The sequence below is a fragment of the Paroedura picta genome, chromosome 3 (genome assembly GCF_049243985.1).
Source record: "Paroedura picta isolate Pp20150507F chromosome 3, Ppicta_v3.0, whole genome shotgun sequence".
Taxonomy (NCBI): domain Eukaryota; kingdom Metazoa; phylum Chordata; class Lepidosauria; order Squamata; family Gekkonidae; genus Paroedura; species Paroedura picta.
The window spans coordinates 76,576,062-76,595,794 of NC_135371.1; the positions used below are offsets into that span (position 1 = coordinate 76,576,062).

At 54.1% G+C, this 19,733-nt stretch overlaps 1 long non-coding RNA gene across 1 annotated transcript; it reads left to right on the forward strand.

Annotated features, from left to right (window-relative positions):
- The first annotated feature begins 5,906 nt into the window (after positions 1-5,906).
- LOC143831159 (uncharacterized) lies at positions 5,907-7,020 on the forward strand. The gene is made up of 3 exons (XR_013228753.1): positions 5,907-5,938; positions 6,129-6,213; positions 6,675-7,020. It is a non-coding gene; the product is annotated as an uncharacterized LOC143831159 (long non-coding RNA).
- The last annotated feature ends 12,713 nt before the right edge of the window (positions 7,021-19,733 follow it).

Consider the following 19,733-nt stretch of genomic DNA (forward strand, 5'->3'; position numbering starts at 1 on the left):
CACCCGGAAGACGCTGCATACTGCGCCGCCCAGTGGACAATGCTGTGGCCCAAGATGAAGCTGGGGAGCCAGCTGACCTAGAATCAAGGAAATCAAGCAGACATGTCAGTGCGTACATAGGACCTATATGTGTTTGACCGCCAGCGACCTACCGCCATGATGGCCTTGGGTCCCGTCCCATCGGCCGCCACCTGTGTTGCTGCCCCAATTCGAAATGAATGAATGCTGTAGCTCTTTGCCGGCAGTCCCATCCCCTCCAAGCAGACGCGAAGGACTGCCATGAACTGGTAGCGGGTCAAACAACTGCCATCCTGGTGAATCAAAAAAGGCCCACGTAATGGCGGCCTCACTGCCAAGTAGCCAGTTATGCACTACACCAGGCATGGCCCCGCTCCCGATTCAGGGGTGAATGTAATGTGAGCCCCCTTTCCACGCTGGTCCGTCTTAGATCATGCCAACGTAACCAGAACCCGTGACCCTTCCACATGAATGTCCTGTATGCCCAGGGCCCTGCCGGACTGGTCGTTCCGGGATGCAGCTAGGAACTCCCCTCCCCAAAAGGCCCCAAAGAATGCCATCGTGAAAGCAGCTCGAAAGAGAAGGAACTCAAAATCAGAGGAGCACACCACCCTTAATTGGCTCAGCAACCCTTGTAGCGTGGCTCTGGAAATAGGACGCCTGTGGTCTGGCCTGTGCGGGCTGTTCCTCCTCCATCCCTCGAGGACCCTGCATACCAGGAAAGACGAACCGGGGTCCCACCAAGCACGCAGTTTGCAGTATGCTGATAGGCCTGTCAGCTGCACAGACAGCGTCCGTGCCGTAAGGCCCTCCAGTTGAGCTTGTGCCAGGTACCGTAAGGCTAACTCCTCCTTAAGGGGCAGCGGTTCTGCACATCCCCAGGCTTCACAAGCCGCTAGGTAACGATCCATCACTCCTTTGTACGTCCACAGCGCGGCAGGGGCCCAGGAGCTCAGCAAGCCTTCGTGTACATGCTGCCGCCAAGGTTCCACAGGTCCTCCGGAAAGTCCTCTGGGCACTGGTTCACAGTTGGGGCTAGAGTCGAACTGATCCATGTGGCCCCGGGTTAAAGCCACTGCGTTTTCGACCCCTGGTATGTGCTTAGCAACAAAGGAGATGTTAGAAACTAGGAATGTGAGTACCAGCTTTCAAACCAGCCGCATGACACACTCAGAACGGGAAGACTGCCTGTTGATAATCCTAACCACGGCCATGTTATCACACCAAAAGGTGACCTTCTTGTCCCTGAAGAGGTCCTTCCACAGAAACACGGCCACCACTATGGGAAATAACTCAAGAAAGGTGAGATCCCTGATCACGGAGCTTCCCCGCCAGGCTGCTGGCCATTCCTTTGCGCACCAGCGGTCCCCGTAAAGCAAACCAAAACCCCGACTGCCCGCCGCATCAGAGTAAGTCACCTGCCAACAGTAATGGGGACTGCCAAATGGCCACTCCATTAAACCCCTGGAGGAAGTCTTGCCATACGCCGAGATCGGCCTTGACCCCCCGCGTCAGCTGGATATGATGGTGGGGTGCGAGCCTTTTCCCCGCCAGGGAGTGTGCCATGCAAGCGCAGAAAGCCCTGCCAGGTGTCACCGCTTTGCACGCAAAGTTGAGGTGCCCCAATACCGCCTGCATGTCCCTCAGAGTGCATTTTGTCCGTGCCCGCAGGTTTCTGATGAGTTCCGATAATACCCGAACCTTGCTCCGTGGCAATCTGGAAAGGCCAGAAATCGAATCAAGTTGGATGCCCAAATATGTCAGGCAAACCGTAGGCCCCTCTGTCTTCTCCAGAGCTAGGGGAACCCCAAACTCCTCCGCCAACCCCTGAAATGTAGCCAACCAGTCCTGACAATCAGAGGATCCCGCAGCACCCACAAAGAAAAAATAATTGAGATAGTGTGATATATACGGGGAGCCGCTCCAACCCTTTCCCACCCATTCCAGAAAGGTACTAAAAGTCTCAAACGCTGAACAGGCTATGGAGCAGCCCATGGGCATGGCCCTGTCGATATACCACGATCCCTGAAACTTGAAACCCAGGAGGCAAAAATCATCGGGGTGCACTGGCAGGAGCCGAAATGCAGAGCGGACATCACACTTTCCATCAATGCCCCCTACCGCAGACCCGAACCATAGCCACCGCGTGGTCCAGTGTGGCATATGTGACTGAGCACAGCTCAGGCGCAATGCCATCATTCACCGACGACCCTTTCGGGTATGATAGGTGGTGGATAAGACGGTACTGGCCTGGCACCTTCTTAGGGACAACCCCCAAGGGAGAGACCCTGAGATTCACCAGAGGGGGTGCCGTGAAGGGGCCCAATACCTTCCCCGCATCCCGTTCCTTGCGCAGTTTCTCCAGCACCACCCCTGGCAATGCAAGTTCCGACTTAAGGTTGGCACACTCCGTGGCGACTCGAGGACCGCTGTAAGGGATACGAAAACCTGAAAGAAAACCTTCTTGTAAATAAACCGCAGCCGGCCTGTCCAGGTACACAGATAAATAAGGCAGCATCCTGGGCAAGTGAACTGGGGTTGGTGCCATTGAAAAAAGACCATTATTGACTGGATTGGGCGAGACCCTCCCCAGTGCTGCTTCCTGACCCTGATCCACATCCTTTCTTGGAGGTGGACCGGCCTTTTCGAAAGGGCACCTGTGTACCAGCGGGTCTGGAACATTCTGACCTGGGATGACCACCAATGCTCATACCTGCATCTGCCCTGGTTAAAATCCCAACAAATCCCCCAGGAATCCTTGTGGGCAATGAAACAAGATTTGCTGCTGGCACCTGCGAAACGCGAGCATGTTCCCACCTAGACCATACATACGTCTGGGTTCTTCCGATCCCAGCGAGCTGCCACATTGTTGGACACCTGTTTTCTGAAAGCGCTGTCGTAGGCCAAGGCAGCGGCGTCCCCCATCAAAGAGTGGGCCTCCAGGACGTTTGTTTGGTGCCGGACCAGGTGCCAGGCTCGTTCCGGATACATACCGCATATCAGGCACAAGTACTCAGACCAGCCCCGCATCCAATTCTCAAAGGACCAGTCCCCTTGTCCATCCTCCTTGGACTTTTTGGCCCCCCGTGAGCCGGTGCAAGGTGCTTCCTCATCCGGTTTGGCAAATTTTAAAATGTCAACATACAGGCCATCCAACGCCCTCTCCCTGAGCTTCTGTGGGAGGTGCGATCCAGGAGGCTCATCCTTATTAGCAAAACTGATAGGAGGTTCTGTCAGGGTCCCAGCCCCTTCCCCTTTCCAGAAGAATTCCTTCGCATCCCCCCTCCGTTTTGCCATCCAATCTGGCAACCCAGGTGAATGCATCCCCTGCAACCAATAAGTCCTGTCATCCTCAGAAGAAACAGACTCACCCGCCGAGAGATCCCCTGGCTGGCGAGAAGACGTTGCGTGCGTTCGCTTTCGCCCACGTGGCTGGCGCGATGCATATTTGATGAGTTGTCTGAGGCCTTCCACTGTAGCCTCAACGCCCGACAGTTGTCCCGCTCCGAAAGCATCCTGGTCCACTTCTGGTGCTGCCAAAGCGCTTGCTGTTCCTGTGTTCAGTGCTGCCCCTGCATTTTTGGAAAGCTCCCCCTGGCCTGCCTGCGCCAGCCCCCCCTGTGGAGCCGCCCCAGCAACTGGGGTCACTTCCGCAGCCACGGCGCTCCCTGAAGGAGGGAGGCCTAAGTCCCCAGAACCCACTGGGTCCCTCGTGGGGAGCAGCGACACAAGGGGGGCCCCCGCCAGCACGGAAGCGGCCTGTCCGCCGGATGCCCCACCAGTCACCAGACCCTCCAGCCCAGCCATCAGGCACCCGGGCAAGGGTGCACCTGCTGACCAGCCAGAGGAGCCCACCGGACCGGCGAATGGGAAAGCAGTGGCCGCCACAGTCTCCCCGTGTCCGGCGGCCAAGCCACCGCTGCCACCCACTGGGCCCCCCCCCGTGAAACCCATGCATTACTGCAGGATTCAGAAGCCCCATGGGTGCCCCCTGGAACTGATAAGCCATGGCAGGAGGCAGATGCATTCCACCATAAGGGGAAAAATGCCCCAGGAAATAATGCCGGCGAGGGCCAGTAGGCATTACCCTGCCCTGGCCATGTAGGGAACTGCTGTAGAGCTGTTCCCTGGCCAGGTCTACCTGGCCCGAAAATCCCCACCAAAGTGGACGGCGCCGCAGGCCCGACCTGTGCCGGAGCAGTTGATTCCAAAACCGGATTCTGCCACCCCAGGGAACCAGAGGCCTGGGCCAAAACCCCTGTCGGGGCGGGGCCCTGTAATGGAGGAAAGGCACCACCACCCACATCCTGGGCCCGGACCTCTGGCCCGGCAAGAGTAGCAGAGCGTGGAGACAACAGAGAATTCCCTTCCAGTGTCTCTGGCTGGGATGCTTCTACAGCCGTTTCCGTCCCCCCCCCCTGGCGCTGCTGGCCCGTGCCCAGCCCCGCCGGATGGCCCAGGCTCCCTCCTGGAGGCCCCTTGCAGCATGCGGGCCCGGTGGACTGCCCCCTGCGTGGCATGCCCCCCCCCACTCCAACCTCCCTAAGAAGGGGGTCGAGGTTGCTGGGTGCAGATGCCTGCTCAACCAAAGGCAAGGCCGGACCCTGTCGAGCTGCCACGGTGTTACGCCGCTTCTTCACGGGTGCCATCCCACGTGTGCGCAAAGTGAAAGGGGGGGCGAGGAACAAGTGCAAAATTTGCCCGAATACCATGACTAACCTCCCCGGTGCGCCGTCCCTCCGTGCCTTCCGGGTTGAAGATCACAGAGAAGCGCAGCCTCAAGGTGGCCCGAAAGGAAGGCTCATGTTCCTGCGCAGCCGCAGCCCCAGCTGTCCACCTCTGTCCATGCCGCTGAGAAGGGAAAGCGATCCGCAGTAAAAATGGCTCCGCTGAACCATGCCGGCTGCCGAGCTTGAGCAACCGACAGAATCCAGGAGGCTACCGGAGGCTACCTTAACTGTGTAAGTGCCAAGAACCACATGCCAAAGAGGAAGGTCCGGCCAGCGGCTCCCTGTTAAATAGGCCTGAGTCCCGCCCCCCCGCCGGAGATAAGCCAATCCTGTAGAAGGGCGGGGAAAGGGCCGGAGGCAAACCAGCAGCCTTCCGAACGGCCAACAGAGATAGCGACCATGGCAGCACAGTGGACAAATTCGGCGACACCCGCTTCCAAGGGGGCAGACAACCACCCGACGCCAGCTCCTGGGCCACAGACAGCATGGGAGGCCACGGGGGATGGGTGCAGATGGCGGGACAACGAGGTGGTCACCCTGTTGGACATGTGGGGGGAGCCCGATGTCCAGGAGGCCCTCAAGGCTTCCCACTGGAACTGCGACATATTAGAGGGCATTGCGAGGGACTTCTGGGCATTTGGCTACCAGCGAAGCACCATGGAGTGCCACACAAAGACCAAGGCCATGCGGCATGAGTACTTTTGTGTCCTCAAGCACAATGATCACATTGGTGTGGAGCCGGCCACATGCTCCTCGAGTACAATGAGCACACGAGTGTGTAACCGGCTACATGCCTCCACTACTAGTCGCTGAAATCCAAGGTGATGAGGGGCAGTGGCCAGCCGCATCGAGTCGCCAGGAGTCTTAAATTGCAGCGGGTGCCCCAGCAGGCCGGGACGCTGGACGCTGACAAGCCGGAGCAGGGCTGGTGACTGGCTACAGCTGCCCATGAGGCCGGGGGCCCGGCACCAGGACAGGGACCCTCCAGGCTGCAGGAGCCACAGCCATGTAATGCTCCTGGTGGGACGGGCCCAGGGGCGATGGGTCCAGGGGGGCCAGCCATGCCATGGACGCCGACCGCACTCCGTTTCCCCCACCAGGTCCCTCCACAGTGCCAGTGTTGCCCATGGAGGACAGTGGCCAGGGTGCGGAGAGGAAGCCAGAGTCTGATGGAATGCAGAGCACCAGAGGTACAACCTGCAGCAATCCCCCAAGGGCAGCAATGAGACCGGGGGTGGGTCCGGGGTCCGGGTAACACCACAGGTGCCAACTGCGCCCCCATGTCCTGGACGCCTGGGCTGGCTGGGGGATGAGACAGGACGGGCCCCTCAGGAGGAGCTGTCCCATTTCTGTGACCATGTAATGGTGTCTTGCCTCCAGGTGCTGCGTGGGGGGACAGGTGGGAGGGAAGCCCACCGTCGCTGGAGGCCACCTCGGACAGCGGCCGACGGGCAGGGGTCTGCAGGTAAGTGGGATTGGGGGAGGGTGGGCCGCCACACTGGCAGTGGCAGCGGTGGCCTAGGTGCCTCCCTGTTGGGAATAATATTTTTTATTTTTGTTATATATAAACGCTTACAAGAAAGAGAAAAAGAAACAACCAGCTGAGCAAATAATTATTGTTACATATAAAGGTATAGTCTGTTATTATCTTAAAGAAGAGAGAAAAAAGAAAGAAGAAAAAAAATAGCCAAGTAATTAATACTTATAAGGGTACAATCTATTATTTTCCCAAATAATATATAGTCAGTTCCCATAGTATATCGGCCTTAACCTAAAGGTTACTGCTGCCTTTCCTATGAGAGACCAAGTAAATGCTCCACTGTTCATCACATTCTTCAGGTGGTCGCAAGAGGTGAAATTGTGTTCTTTTCCATGATGTATCTGCTGGCAGGTCTTGAAGTATTTGTGTTTCTTTCTTTTTGTCAGGTCGCACGGGGATATCAGGTCGCACAGGGATCTCTCTTGATTGCTTCCAGAGTGCAGTCGCCTTTGAGTAGACTCTGTTTATTTTCTCGATCCGAATCACTTCCTGCTCTAAATAGACTTCCAGGCTTTCGGTGCTTTCATTCCTTAAATCTGTTTTCCCAAATTCTTCCAAGGTGCTTTTGATTTTTTCATTCCTAGCTCTCTCCCACTCCTGTTGATTAACTTCCAGACATTGAATTCTCGTTTGATGTATTGTTGGCTGAGTTGTGTTTTCATCAGCTGTTTTTTTCAAACTGTTGGTTCTGTCTAAGAGCTCTTTCTTAGTCTTTTGGATTTCCTTTTCCACCTTGTTGACTGCTTTCAGTATCTCTGAGTTCCCTTTGCATAACAATGAAAAAGCTGTGCCTTAGTTAATTTTTCCATAGTTCTAAGCAGTCACAGATTATAAACAGAAAGTCTTGTGAGGTCTCGTGGGAGTTTGGGCGATCCAGAATTATCAGTTTGTCGATCTCCGTGTTAAGTCAGCGTCCCCCACTGAATTCTCTCCAACAAATCTTTAAAGTCTCTCTTTTCTTTAAGCTCTTTCTTTGTTTGTTTAATGAATGTATTTATCTGGCTTGCCTCCCGTTCGAAGAAAGTATTCCCTTGTAAATTGGTTAAGGAGGGGGAGGAGGTCTGGTGGGAAAGCAAGCAGAGAACTCACATTCTTTACTTTCGCAGACTCCGGCTCCTGTCAGTCTGGTAAGGGATGATCTGGGAAGAATGCAGGATCAGCTGGTCGTTTCAGGCTTAGAAGGTTATTTACAACAAGTCCAAGATAAAATATGGCGGTCATCCTCTTGACCCGAAAGGCTGACAGCCTGTAATCCGGGGAGATAAACTCCCTAAAGGATTGGAAATGGCCCCAAGAGTTCCCTAGGACTTCCTGGGTAGAAAGGTGAGGTGGGGTTTGTGTACCCCTCCACTTTTCTGCCAATTGCTTCCACAATTGGACCCTGTCAGGCAGGCAAATGACCTTGCAGTACAGCTCTGCCTCCATTGCAAGGCACATCTCATGGATGATCTCCCCTGCCGTTTCGACACCGACCCCGAACTGATGTCCCGGTACGTGTCCTTCGTGGCCAAGTACCACAGAACAATGGTGACTCTCCTCTCCACAGGGATGGGGGTTCTCATGTTGGTGTCCCGTCTCTCCAGCCTGCGCTGGAGAGCTTTCACCAGCTCCTGGAATGTGTTACACCTCATACAGAAGTTGTCTATCCAGCAATCGTTGCTCCAGATGGCTATCACATAGTTATCCCTCCAGTCCTTGCTCTGACGTAAGGTCCACCCACCGCTTAGGAAGTGCACTGTGGATAAACTGTGCCACTGCCGGCTGACTTCCCACCTCCACACTAGGGAGGCCCACTGCCACGTCCCCCTCTTGACACAGGTTGCTGCGGCTCAGTGTTGCCTACGAAGCCATCTTCGCCTCTTCAGGTACTGGACTGCTGTGAGACTGGCCTCTGGCTTCCTCCATGAGGGCCCGGACATTGCTGACTAGTATGCCGATGGCTGCGCCTAGCTGTGCTACTGCCACCGTGGCCACTCTGTGCTTCATCCTGGGGTCCGGCCCCTCGATTGCTGGGGGCTGCTGTACCTTCCCTTGCCCTCTGCATCAGCTGGCTCTCCCCCTTTCCGTTGCCAGCGGCCTGGATGGACCAAACGCAACCGGCATATGTGTCATCTGCACATGCGCACGCCCTTGACAGCCCCGCTGCCGGGCGCTTCTGGCACAGTGGCCTGATTGATGGGCCGGGTCCAGGAAGCCCCACGCTGCACTCCCATCCTGTTTGCTCCGTTTTGGCGTCTCTTTGGCTGTCACCCCTGGCTGCTCCGAGCATTGCCACCACGCTGTTCATACATGGCACCTTCCTACTCCACATCTTCCATCCGACCCCCACCCGCCGTTGCAGCAGCCGTGCATAATGGGTCCCTGTATCAACTGAGCAACAGGTGACCAAGTGGTAAACAAACAGCAATAAAACGTATGGAGGGGGAAACATGCTACAATCTCGTGAGCACTGCCCCACCCTCTCTGCCCTGCAGTAGTTCAACCGCCATCTTTATCTCCAGTCATCCTAAGTAAACTCCATCGCCATGGCTGTCTCATCGTCCAAGCTGTCAAACCCCCATCCCTTCTGCTCTGTTTCTCCCCCACCTTTGTATTGCATATGCATTACCACACATAACTAAGAGTGTGTTGCTCTCGCTGGTGTCTTTTTCACCGCCAATGAGAAAGGAGAAAGGTGAGATGCCGCAGCAGAGTATGGAGGGGAGAAATGGCTGAATTTATTATCACACATTTGCAGGCTGAAGACATCATGCAATTTTGCCCCATGTGCAGAAGTGGTTTGAGTGTCATCCATTGGTAGCAGCTCAGCCCAAATTTCCAGATGACCTCTCCCAGAAGCCTTCATAGAGGATGCCCCTGGGAAGGCAAACTGTGATAGATGGGCCCTTTAACTGCTCTATGTAGTGCACACCACATAGTTTAGGCCATGTCAGCAAAAACTGTTTTAGGAGAAGGAGATCTTATTGATCTGAACTGTTTAGGAACATGAGTTGCTCTGATGCTAAAATTAATGGAACTTTATATTCTGCAATGAATAATCAGATCCCCATCTGCCATGAAGGGGCAGGTTTACAATTTTAGGGTGATGGGAAAGCTCATAGCAAGCAGTGGAGCATCCACTGAGCTATCACCTTTTCCCTGATGCTACTCCAGCCTATCAAGTAAGGTAAAGGTAAAGGTATCCCCTGTGCAAGCACCGAGTCATGTCTGACCCTTGGGGTGACGCCCTCTAGCGTTTTCATGGCAGACTCAACACGGGGTGGTTTGCCAGTGCCTTCCCCAGTCATTACCGTTTACCCCCCAGCAAGCTGGGTACTCATTTTACCGACCTCGGAAGGATGGAAGGCTGAGTCAACCTGGAGCCGGCTGCTGGGATTGAACTCCCAGCCTCATGGGCAAAGCTTTCAGACGGCTGCCTTACCACTCTGCGCCACAAGAGGCTCTTTATCAAGTATCCAGAGCCAAATTGTTCTAATACTAAACTGGAGAGTATGGCCAGAAACCCTCTGATTTTTGGTAAACAGGTTCATGGTGGGAAAGGGATAGTGGGCCACTAGTCCAAAGACAGAGACGGGGCTTCCTGCTGTAATCTGAGAAACAGAGCTGTCCATCCATTCCTCCCTGAGCCTCATTCCTAAGATTATGAAGAGGGCCAATGAGCCTCAGAGTATAACTCTATCTAGCAATTTTTAAATACATATTTTTCTCTAACCAAAATTGCTATACTGTCCCCTCTGTAAAATACTTTCAGCATATTTATGCTTCTATCTTAAATTAGTCATGCAGAAGAATAAAACTCTTTAGAAACCAAGGAATTTCACTTTTGAGTATAAGGGACTGCCTTAAAAAAATAGATCCCAAGCCCAGTTAGTCCTCAGGTTCAAGTCCCTGCTAGCCCAATGGCATTGAAAGTTCTGGGAAGGGCAGTTCTATTTGTACCTAGGTGTGGGTGATCCAGTGGGAGAGGAATAATACTCACCTCCTGTCTCTCTCATACATCACACAGTGAACCAAAGAATCATAGAGTTGGAAGGGACTTCCTAGGTCATCTAGTCCAATCCCCTGCACTATCCAGGACATTCACCACCTTATCACTCATGCACTGTAATTTGCCCACTTGATTCTTCACAGAATCAGCCCCACCATCAGATGGCTGTCCAGCTTTTGTTTAAAAATTTCCAAAGATGGAGAAACCATAATCTCCCAAAGAAGCCTGTTCCACTGAGAAACCGCTCTTTTGAGAATAGGGCTGTGCAAGGGGCCCCCGATTCGATTCGTGTTCGGATGAACCAGATTTGGACCAATTCGGATTTGGATTAGGCCAATTCAGACCGATTCAGGTTCATCTGAATCGATCCGAATCAGTCTGAATCGATTCTGAGCCAATGCAAGTCAATGGGACTATTGACTTGCATTGGAAATCCTTCCCCTGCCTTTCCCAGGGGCTGGGGGAACCGCTTGAACTTCTTGGGGAGGTCAGGGAGGGTCTTCCCTGACTCCTCTGTAAGTTCCAAGAAGATTGGACCAACGGGTCCAATCCTAGAGGCTCCCAAAGAGGGAATTGTGGGACCCTCTTTGGGAGCAGGACCCCCTGGTGCAATCTTCCTGAAACTTGCAGGGGACTCAGGGAAGACTCTCCCTGAGCTCCTCTGCAAGTTTCAAGAAGATTGGACCAAGGGGCCCCATCAAAGGGGCGCCCAAAGGTGATGATTCCCCATAGACTTTAATAGTGGGGAAAAATAATTTCAGCAGGTTAATTAACTAGGAAATGGCAATTAACCTACAAGGACCTTGTGGACCATGGGCAAGACCATACCCAAACTTGCCGTGTCAAACGAGAACATCTCTGTGATAGTCTTGAAGGGACGAAGAACTTCAACAGTCTGAGAAATAATCTCCCACTCTCGGTGGGTGACCCACTCCCCAGGCACAAACATCTTTGTCTCCTGGACAAGGGCATCTAAGGCTCTCCTTTGCTCCACCAAGCACTCAAGCATGGCACGGGTGGAGTTCCAGCGCGGGCGTACGTATCTTATAAGGCAGTGCTGCGTGACGCCCATCAGGACCTGCTTTCTCCCCAGCCGTGAGACGTCGTACGAGCTGTGAGAGGAATGCGCCACGATCTTCTGGCACTTCTCGATGAGATGCCTGAAGTCAATGGCTTTGGCGGATGAACCAGTTCCCTTGGAATCAATTCCAAGGGCATCCTTCACCATGAGGTGGAGAAGATAGGCCGCACAGGAGATGTGTTTCAGGCCCATGCTCTTGACTACCTTTGTCATGTTTAGGGCACCATCAGTCACCAAGAAGCCCTTGGTGAGCCCCGTCCCACTACCTACCCACCCATCTACCATTATACGGATGGTGCCCTGAATGTTGTCTGCCATATGCCACACATCAAAGGGCTCGATGTGCAGCAAGGCATGGCAATAGCCTGTTGGGCATCCCTCACCCTGCCTAATAGGCTCGACCCCACCCAGCACATCCCGAACATCCCACCAATGCGCAGTCAGCGAGATGTACACATCCTGCACATGATATGACGTCCATATGTCCAACGTCTATGTTCCAAGAAGCTCAGGACTACCTCCACATGGCACCTGGCTGCCCTGTAAAGAGAGGGCAATACTGTCCTGCTAATTGTGGTACAACTAGGAGGCTTGTACCAGGTGGATATGCAACGAGATAGTCGGCGGAAGTACTAGTAGTCGGCCAGACGAAATGGGTACCCTCCCACAGCCATGAGCACAGCCAGGTCATGGTTCATAGCCCTACACCCTGCCTCAACACCCTCTTTTGGCATGCTGCTGCCAGCCTGGGCAAGCATTTCCACCATGGTCACTTGCCTCCTTCTAACTCCATCCGCCCCCAGAGCAGAACTCTTAGGGAGAGCTCTGGAGGTGGAGGTCCCGGGGAGACTCTCAAACCTCGTGCTGGTAGGTTGTGCCAGCACAGGCAGTCCACTGCCAGCCTGTCTTTCCCCTTGAAGCAGGACAGCCTGGTGGTGCCTCTTCAATTGGTTCATGAGGCCGCTAGTTGTGAAGTGACGCTCCTGTCTTCCACGACTAACCCTCTGCCTGCAGAGCTGGCACTCTGCAAAATGTGTGCCCTCTAGTATCTGGAAGTAATTCCAGACTGTGGAGCCTCTGGACACCGCAGGCTGGCTTGCAGCCTCGGAAGTCCCCTGAGCTGCCTCCTGTGAGGAGGTCAGGCTGGATACACTGTTTCCTGAGGTGGGGAAAGAAGGAGGTGAGGGATGGGGAAGGGGTCAAGATGGTGGGGCAGGGGGTGCCACCTCCATCTTTACATCTTGCACCACCTATTCCATCTGCTCCTGTCCCCCTCCAACTCAAGCCTGCTGGATCATGAAGGTCAAGCCACTCATGTCCCCAAGGCTCACCCCGAGGGAAAGATCAGGCAACTTCACCTGACTCCCCCATGCCTCACTAGCAAAAGGAGAGACATGAGGGGCTGCCTGATCAGCAGGCCACGCAGAAGTGCCAGCAATCATCCCTGCCTGACGCATCTTAGAAGGGGGCGCCCCAGCAGCCGCCTCAATAAAGAGACCCTTTCAGATGCACGACTCTAGCCAAAGGTCGGAGTAGTGAAAGGTCGACCCAAGACAGGCCTCTTCTCAGGTGGGGGAAGGATGCTTCCTTCTCCCTCTCGCTTCCCACCACTCATTCCCCCTCTCCCCCTGCCACCTTTTTCGGTGGGAAAAACCACAGAAAAAAACAGAGAGCAGCCAGAGCCGGCGGCAGCAAACGGCTGCCCGTGATTCGGCTGAATTGATTCGTATATGTCATCATTTGAGGCAGGAAACAGTGGAGGAAGCCAACTGTTGAGCTTCCCCACTGGGTCAATGTGAATTTCCTCCCAGGGGATGGGGAGGAATCTGATTTTAACAGCATTCACAAACCATACAACAAACTGGGAGCACATTCAGATATGCACCTGAATAGTAAGAATTCAGTGTAAAATACTTACGATTCCACAGAACATTAAGGCAGCCATCGTGCTGTTTTTAGCAGCTTTGGAAACTGTCTAGGACTAAAACATCTACATGGCCATCTGGTTTTACTGGTTTATGCAGTTAAGCAGGGTCTCCTGATAAAAAGGGGTAGGGACATATAGGGTGGTATGGATAGGGCTGCAGTGCTGAAAAATTACCCACAGTGGAGTCCTAAGAAGAAGAAGAAGAGTTGGTTCTTATATGCCGCTTTTCCCTACCTGAATGAGGCTCAAAGCGGCTTACAGTCGCCTTCCCATTCCTCTCCCCACCAGACACCCTGTGGGGTGGGTGAGGCTGAGAGAGCCCTGATATCACTGCTCGGTGAGAACAATTTTATCAGTGCCGTGGCGAGCCCAAGGTCACCCAGCTGGTTGCATGTGGAGGAGTGCAGAATCGAACCTGGCATGCCAGATTAGAAGTCCGCACTCCTAACCACTACACCAAACTGCCTCTAAGCAGAGTTGCACCCTTCTAAGTCCATTGACGTTCACAGGCATTATACACTTATAAGAATATAAGTACACCCAGGAAGGCATTGCCAATTTCCTTATGCCTTTATGCCTGTCAGGATTGTAGAATCTCTGTCATAAATTAGCCTGAGTTCCTCCATGTCAGTTATACTGCTTAATTGAACCTGGCGCCTGCTAGCCCCGGCCTTGTAGTTTGTAGCAATAAAATAGAATAGTGATGTTATTCTAACCTTATCTTGTTATGGGCACACAGGGTTGTTGTCAATTCTCTCAAGGATGGGAGTTTGGAATCCTGTTGTTGTTTCACATATGTCTTTCCTCACTAACCCCCCTCCTTGGGAACTGTCAAGTTTTGGGCGGGAGAAATGTATTGATAAGCTGAGGCAAATCTGGCTTCGAGTCAGATTTGACTTTCAGTCCAATGCGTATAGTGCTAATCAATAAAACTATTTTTCTTTTGAATAAGTTTTGTTGTGAGTTTCCTGTGCGTCTGACATCAAGTCAAATCTCACAACTCCTTTCACCTGCAAAATGCAGGGCGAGGGACATACTTTTTCTGAGCAGGGAGAGGGCCTGGATTGGGACCTCTCCCAGGGCGACGGCGCGAGTGCCGGCCCGCACAGCTCGGGCATGATGCGGGCAATCTCGGGGACAACCCCGGGGCCCGAGGAATTTTTGGAACGACACGTCACCCAGCGCAGGCGATTGTCTAAATACGACCGCCCTACTGGGGATGAGAGGTGGCCGGAGCACCTGGGACTGCCTAGCTACGCGCTGGAGCCTGTGGGTGAGACACAGGACTTGCAGTACAAGCTGGACAGGGTGACTAACTGGCTGCAGGATCTTTCGGGTCGGTTGGATCCGGAGGAGAAGCGCCGAACGCAACGCCTGCTGAAGGAAGTGCTTGGTGGTGGTGCGCACGATACCAGCCTGCGACGAGTGAGTGGTGGGCTTGCACTGCGGGAGCACGGCATGGCGGACACGCAAGCGGCAGCGGATGCTGAGGCGTTGGCCAGGGCCAGGGCGCAGCTGGAAATCGAGGCGGAGGCAGAGGCTCGAGCGAGAGCGCAACGAGAACAAGAAGGCGAGGGCGAGGAGCGAGAGGACGAAGGCGGCGCGGGCGGCGATGGAGCCGGAGGAGACGGCGCGGACGGAGGCGAGGACGCAGCGGCGGCGGCAGCAGCGGCGGCGGCGGCGGACGTTGCGGGAGCCGAGGCGGCGGCGGCAGCAGCGGCGCGCGAAGCGGCGCGAGCGGCAGCGCGAGCAGCGGAGGCAGCCCGGGCGGCGGAACGAGCAAGAGTGGCGGCGGGGAGAGGACGAGGCATCGGCCGCGGTGCAAGACCCCCAGTACCGGCCCCGGCACCGGCGGATTGGGGCCCGGGGCGCCTACCAGCCCACCTCCGGGGTGTGGAGATGCGGAGCACCTATAAATTCAAGGCTAAGTTTTCCGGAGACCCCTCCGATTTTCCTACGTTTCTGGTGCACCTCCAGGCCTACATGATGGAAATGGGGTTCACTTTCCAGGACGACGCTGAGAAAGTGCGTTTCGTGGGCCAAGCCCTAGAAGGCAAAGCAGCCAAGTGGTTTGTGGACTTGTACCGCTATCACCCCCAAGCCATTCGTGACTACAACCATTTTATGAGAGCCCTGCGCCAGATGTACGTGGAACCGTTCGAGCGAGAGACCGCGGAGAAGAAACTCAGGGCTCACCGGCAAGGGAAGTTGTCAGTGGTCGAGTACGCCAGGGAGTTTAAAGAGCTGGCTTCCTCGGTGCCGGACTGGACGGAGCCCCAACGCGTGCTGTCGTTTGTGGGGGGCCTCAATCCTACTCTGGCAGACAAATGCCTCCTCCTGGAAGACCCGCTTACAGTCGAAGGGTGGGTCCAATTGGCTGGGGAGATGGAAAATCGATTGGAGCGAGCTTCGATGGTACAAGTCCTGGCAGGCAAAACCGTGGCGAAAACTTCCACCCCGGCGAAAACCAAGCCCCGAGCCAAGTTGGAGCCGTCTGAGCGCACCCGGCGCATGGAAAAAGGGCTGTGCTTGGGTTGTGGCCAAGCGGGGCACTTTCTCGCAAATTGCCCCACAAAAGCAACAGCGACCCCGAGGGCCGTGAGCAGCGCCCCACCGAAAGCCCAGCCCGCCAAGAAAACCACTCCCAAGAAAAGTGCCAAGTCTCTCCTGGTGCCAGTGGCTGCCGTGCCAGCAGTGGACGACTCGGAGGAGGGAAGCGGGCTGGAGGACGAGGATCAGGCCGAGGAGCAGTCGGGAAACGAGGACGGTCTGCTGTAAAGGCGCCCCGCCAGCAGGCCGCCAACAGGGGCAAACGCGTGGTGAGTGATTCCCCCTTACTACTCCTACCTGCCAAGCTCTCCAACCCCAAGTCGGGGAAAACAGTGGGAGTCCGGTGTATCGTGGACTCAGGATGCACCCAATCCCTAGTGAGCCCGGCACTGACCGAGACTTTGGGGGTGGGAAAGGTGCCGCTGAGGGAACCCTTGCCCATCACCCAATTGGATGGGAAATGTGCTCCCGGAGGGGAGGCCACGGCGAAAACGCGCCCAATGGACTTGGACATAAAAAAACATTGGGAGCAAATCCAGCCTTTGGTAGCCCCTCATTCTGCCTTCCCTTGTGTGTTAGGGTTGGATTGGCTGAAGGAACATGACCCCCTAGTGAAGTGGAAAGAAGGGACTGTGGACTTTACCTCTCCCGCCTGCGAGCAGCACGCTCGACCGCGGGATTCCCCACTGACGGGGGTTGTGGCCGCTTTGGGATCGGGGGGGGCAGCGCTCCCTCCTGAGTATCGAGACTTTGCTGATGTGTTCGCGGAGGTAGAGTGCAACCAACTGCCCCCCCACCGTAAAACTGACTGTGCCATTGAATTAAAGAAAGGGGAACCACTCCCCAAAGCCAAACTTTATTCCATGAGCCCCCGGGAAATGGCGGAGCTTAGGGAATTTTTGGATAAGAACTTGGCGAGGGGTTTTATTAGACCGGCCACATCTTCATTGGCGGCCCCGGTCCTTTTTGTAAAAAAGAAGGACGGTTCGCTACGTTTGTGTACTGACTACCGTGGGTTGAATGCGGTCTCCACCTGCAATGCCTACCCGCTCCCCCTGATAAAAGACTTGTTGGGCCACTTGGGGAAGGCACGAATTTTTACGAAATTGGATTTGAGGGAAGCCTATTACCGAGTTCGGATCAAGAAGGGGCACGAATATCTAACGGCTTTTAACACCCCCCTGGGGCAATTTGAGTACACCGTAATGCCGTTCGGCCTCGCCGGCGCTCCGGGCGTGTTCATGAATATGATTAATGAAATTATGCATGATTTATTGTACCAAGGGGTGTTGGTTTACATTGATGATATTCTTGTGTATTCTGAGAATGTTGAGAGTCATGCTGATCTGGTACGCGAAGTGCTCAACCGCTTGCGGAAGCACCAATTGTTTGCTAAACTGTCTAAATGTGAGTTCCACCGCGATGCGGTGGAGTTTCTGGGGTTCCGTGTCTCCCAAGCGGGGATTGAGATGGACCCTGGCAAGGTGCGTGACTTGCTGGCTTGGGAACCTCCCCGCACCAGGAGGCAACTGCAAAGCTTCCTAGGGTTCGCTAATTTTTACAGGACTTTCATCCCCAATTTTGCCAAAGTGGCGTTGCCCCTCACTGACTTGTTAAAAACCAAACAAGGGGGAAAAACGGCGAGCCGCCCGGGGACGCCCCTTTTGTGGACTCCCCCATGTCAAAACGCATTCGACAAACTAAAGTTGTTGTTTACGTCCGAACCAGTACTGGCCCATGCTGACCCTTCTAAGCAATTTACTGTACAAGTAGACTCCTCGGACGTAGCAATGGGGGCCGTGATCCTCCAAGAGGGGGAGGACGGAAAGTTACACCCGTTGGCCTATCTGTCAAAGAAATTCTCGGGGGCAGAGCGAAATTGGGCAATTTGGGAAAAAGAGGCGGCTGCAGTAAAATTGGCCCTTTCCACCTGGAGGCATTGGCTAGAAGGATCCGCGATCCCATTTGTAGTCTGGACGGATCATAAAAACCTTCAGGCACTTAAGCAGCCCCGATCGCTTTCCGCCAAGCAAATGAGATGGGCAGAGTTTTTCGCCCGTTTCAACTTCTCCCTAAAGCATCTGCCGGGTAAAATGAACTTTTTGGCAGATGCATTATCACGCCTGCCCCAGTACAACAGCAAACGAGACCCATTGGTGGACACCGTTTTCACCCCCGCCCAACTAGGGATGGCCGCCGTGACGCGCAGCCACGTAAAGACTGATACGCCCATCCCAGGGGGCTGGGTCCAGAAGGAGATGTCACAAGATCCGGAGTTTGGCTCCCTCCGCCCTGATCTGACTGAAAAGGGGGGGCTCTTTTTTAAGGGCGAGAGACTCTTTGTTCCTGTTGCAGCCAGGGGAAAAGTTTTGAAACTTTGCCACGACGCAAAAACTGCTGGACACTTTGGTTTTGTGAAAACTCTGCACCTAGTCAGGAGACAATATTGGTGGCCGTCCCTGCGCAAAGATGTGGAGAAATATGTGCAGGGATGCCCTATTTGTATTGCCTCAAAACCGGTTGGAGGCAAGAAAAAGGGGCTATTGCAACCACAGCCCACCCCCTCTCGTCCATGGACAGATGTCACTATGGACTTTATTACGGACCTCCCTCCCAGCCATGGGAACACCGTTATATGGGTGGTAGTGGATGCTTTTTCCAAACAGGCTCACTTCATTCCCTGCACGGGAGTGCCTTCAGCACCAAAATTGGCTTCTCTTTTCATTGAACACGTGGTACGGCTGCACGGGATCCCGACACGTGTCCTGACGGATCGGGGCCCCCAGTTCGTTTCTAAGTTTTGGAGGGAACTCCTGAGACTTTTGGGTGTGGAGCAAGCCCTCACTTCGGGCTATCACCCTGAATCAAATGGCCAGACCGAAAGGGTAAACCAAATCCTGGAACAGTACTTACGTTGTTTCATCAATCACCAGCAGGACAATTGGGTCTCTTTATTACCGATGGCTGAATTTGCCTACAACAATGGGGTTCACGCCTCAACTGGGGTATCACCTTTCAAAGTAGTGTATGGGACTGATTTAGCAACAGCCCCCACCTGGGAGCTCAACTCCACTGAGGCTCCTGACATAAATAAATGGGCAACCACCATCAGTACAGGTTGGCCAGAAATTGTAGCTAGCCTCAAGGAGGCAAAACAAGCCTATAAAGCTCAAGCGGATAAGAAAAGGGTACCTGCACCTGACTGGAAAGTGGGAGACCTGGCCTATTTGTCCACTAAGAACCTGAGGTGCCAGCAGAAATCAAAGAAACTTGGCCCTAAATACGTGGGGCCATTTAAAGTGATAAAACTGATTAATACTGTGACTGTTGAGCTAGCTTTACCAAAGACTTATAGGAATGTGCATCCGGTTTTTCATTCCAGCCTGCTGCGGAGAGCTCCGGTCCCAGACGAGTGGCACCCTCCTCCAGACCAGCCTGTGCCAATTTACATCGACAAAGACACCCACTATGAAGTCAACCAAATTTTAGACTCTCGTTTGCACAAGGGTCGCCTTCAATATCTGGTCGATTGGAAAGATTTCCCCTCGGGGGACAAAGAGTGGGTGGAGGCAGGGAATGTGAAGGCACCCCGCCTTCTCCGGGCTTTCCATCGAGCATTTCCTGATTGTCCTCGCCCGGTAGATGCCGGCTAGATGGAGGAGTGAAGTTAGTTTTAATGCGGAGGGATGTCAGGATTGTAGAATCTCTGTCATAAATTAGCCTGAGTTCCTCCATGTCAGTTATACTGCTTAATTGAACCTGGCGCCTGCTAGCCCCGGCCTTGTAGTTTGTAGCAATAAAATAGAATAGTGATGTTATTCTAACCTTATCTTGTTATGGGCACACAGGGTTGTTGTCAATTCTCTCAAGGATGGGAGTTTGGAATCCTGTTGTTGTTT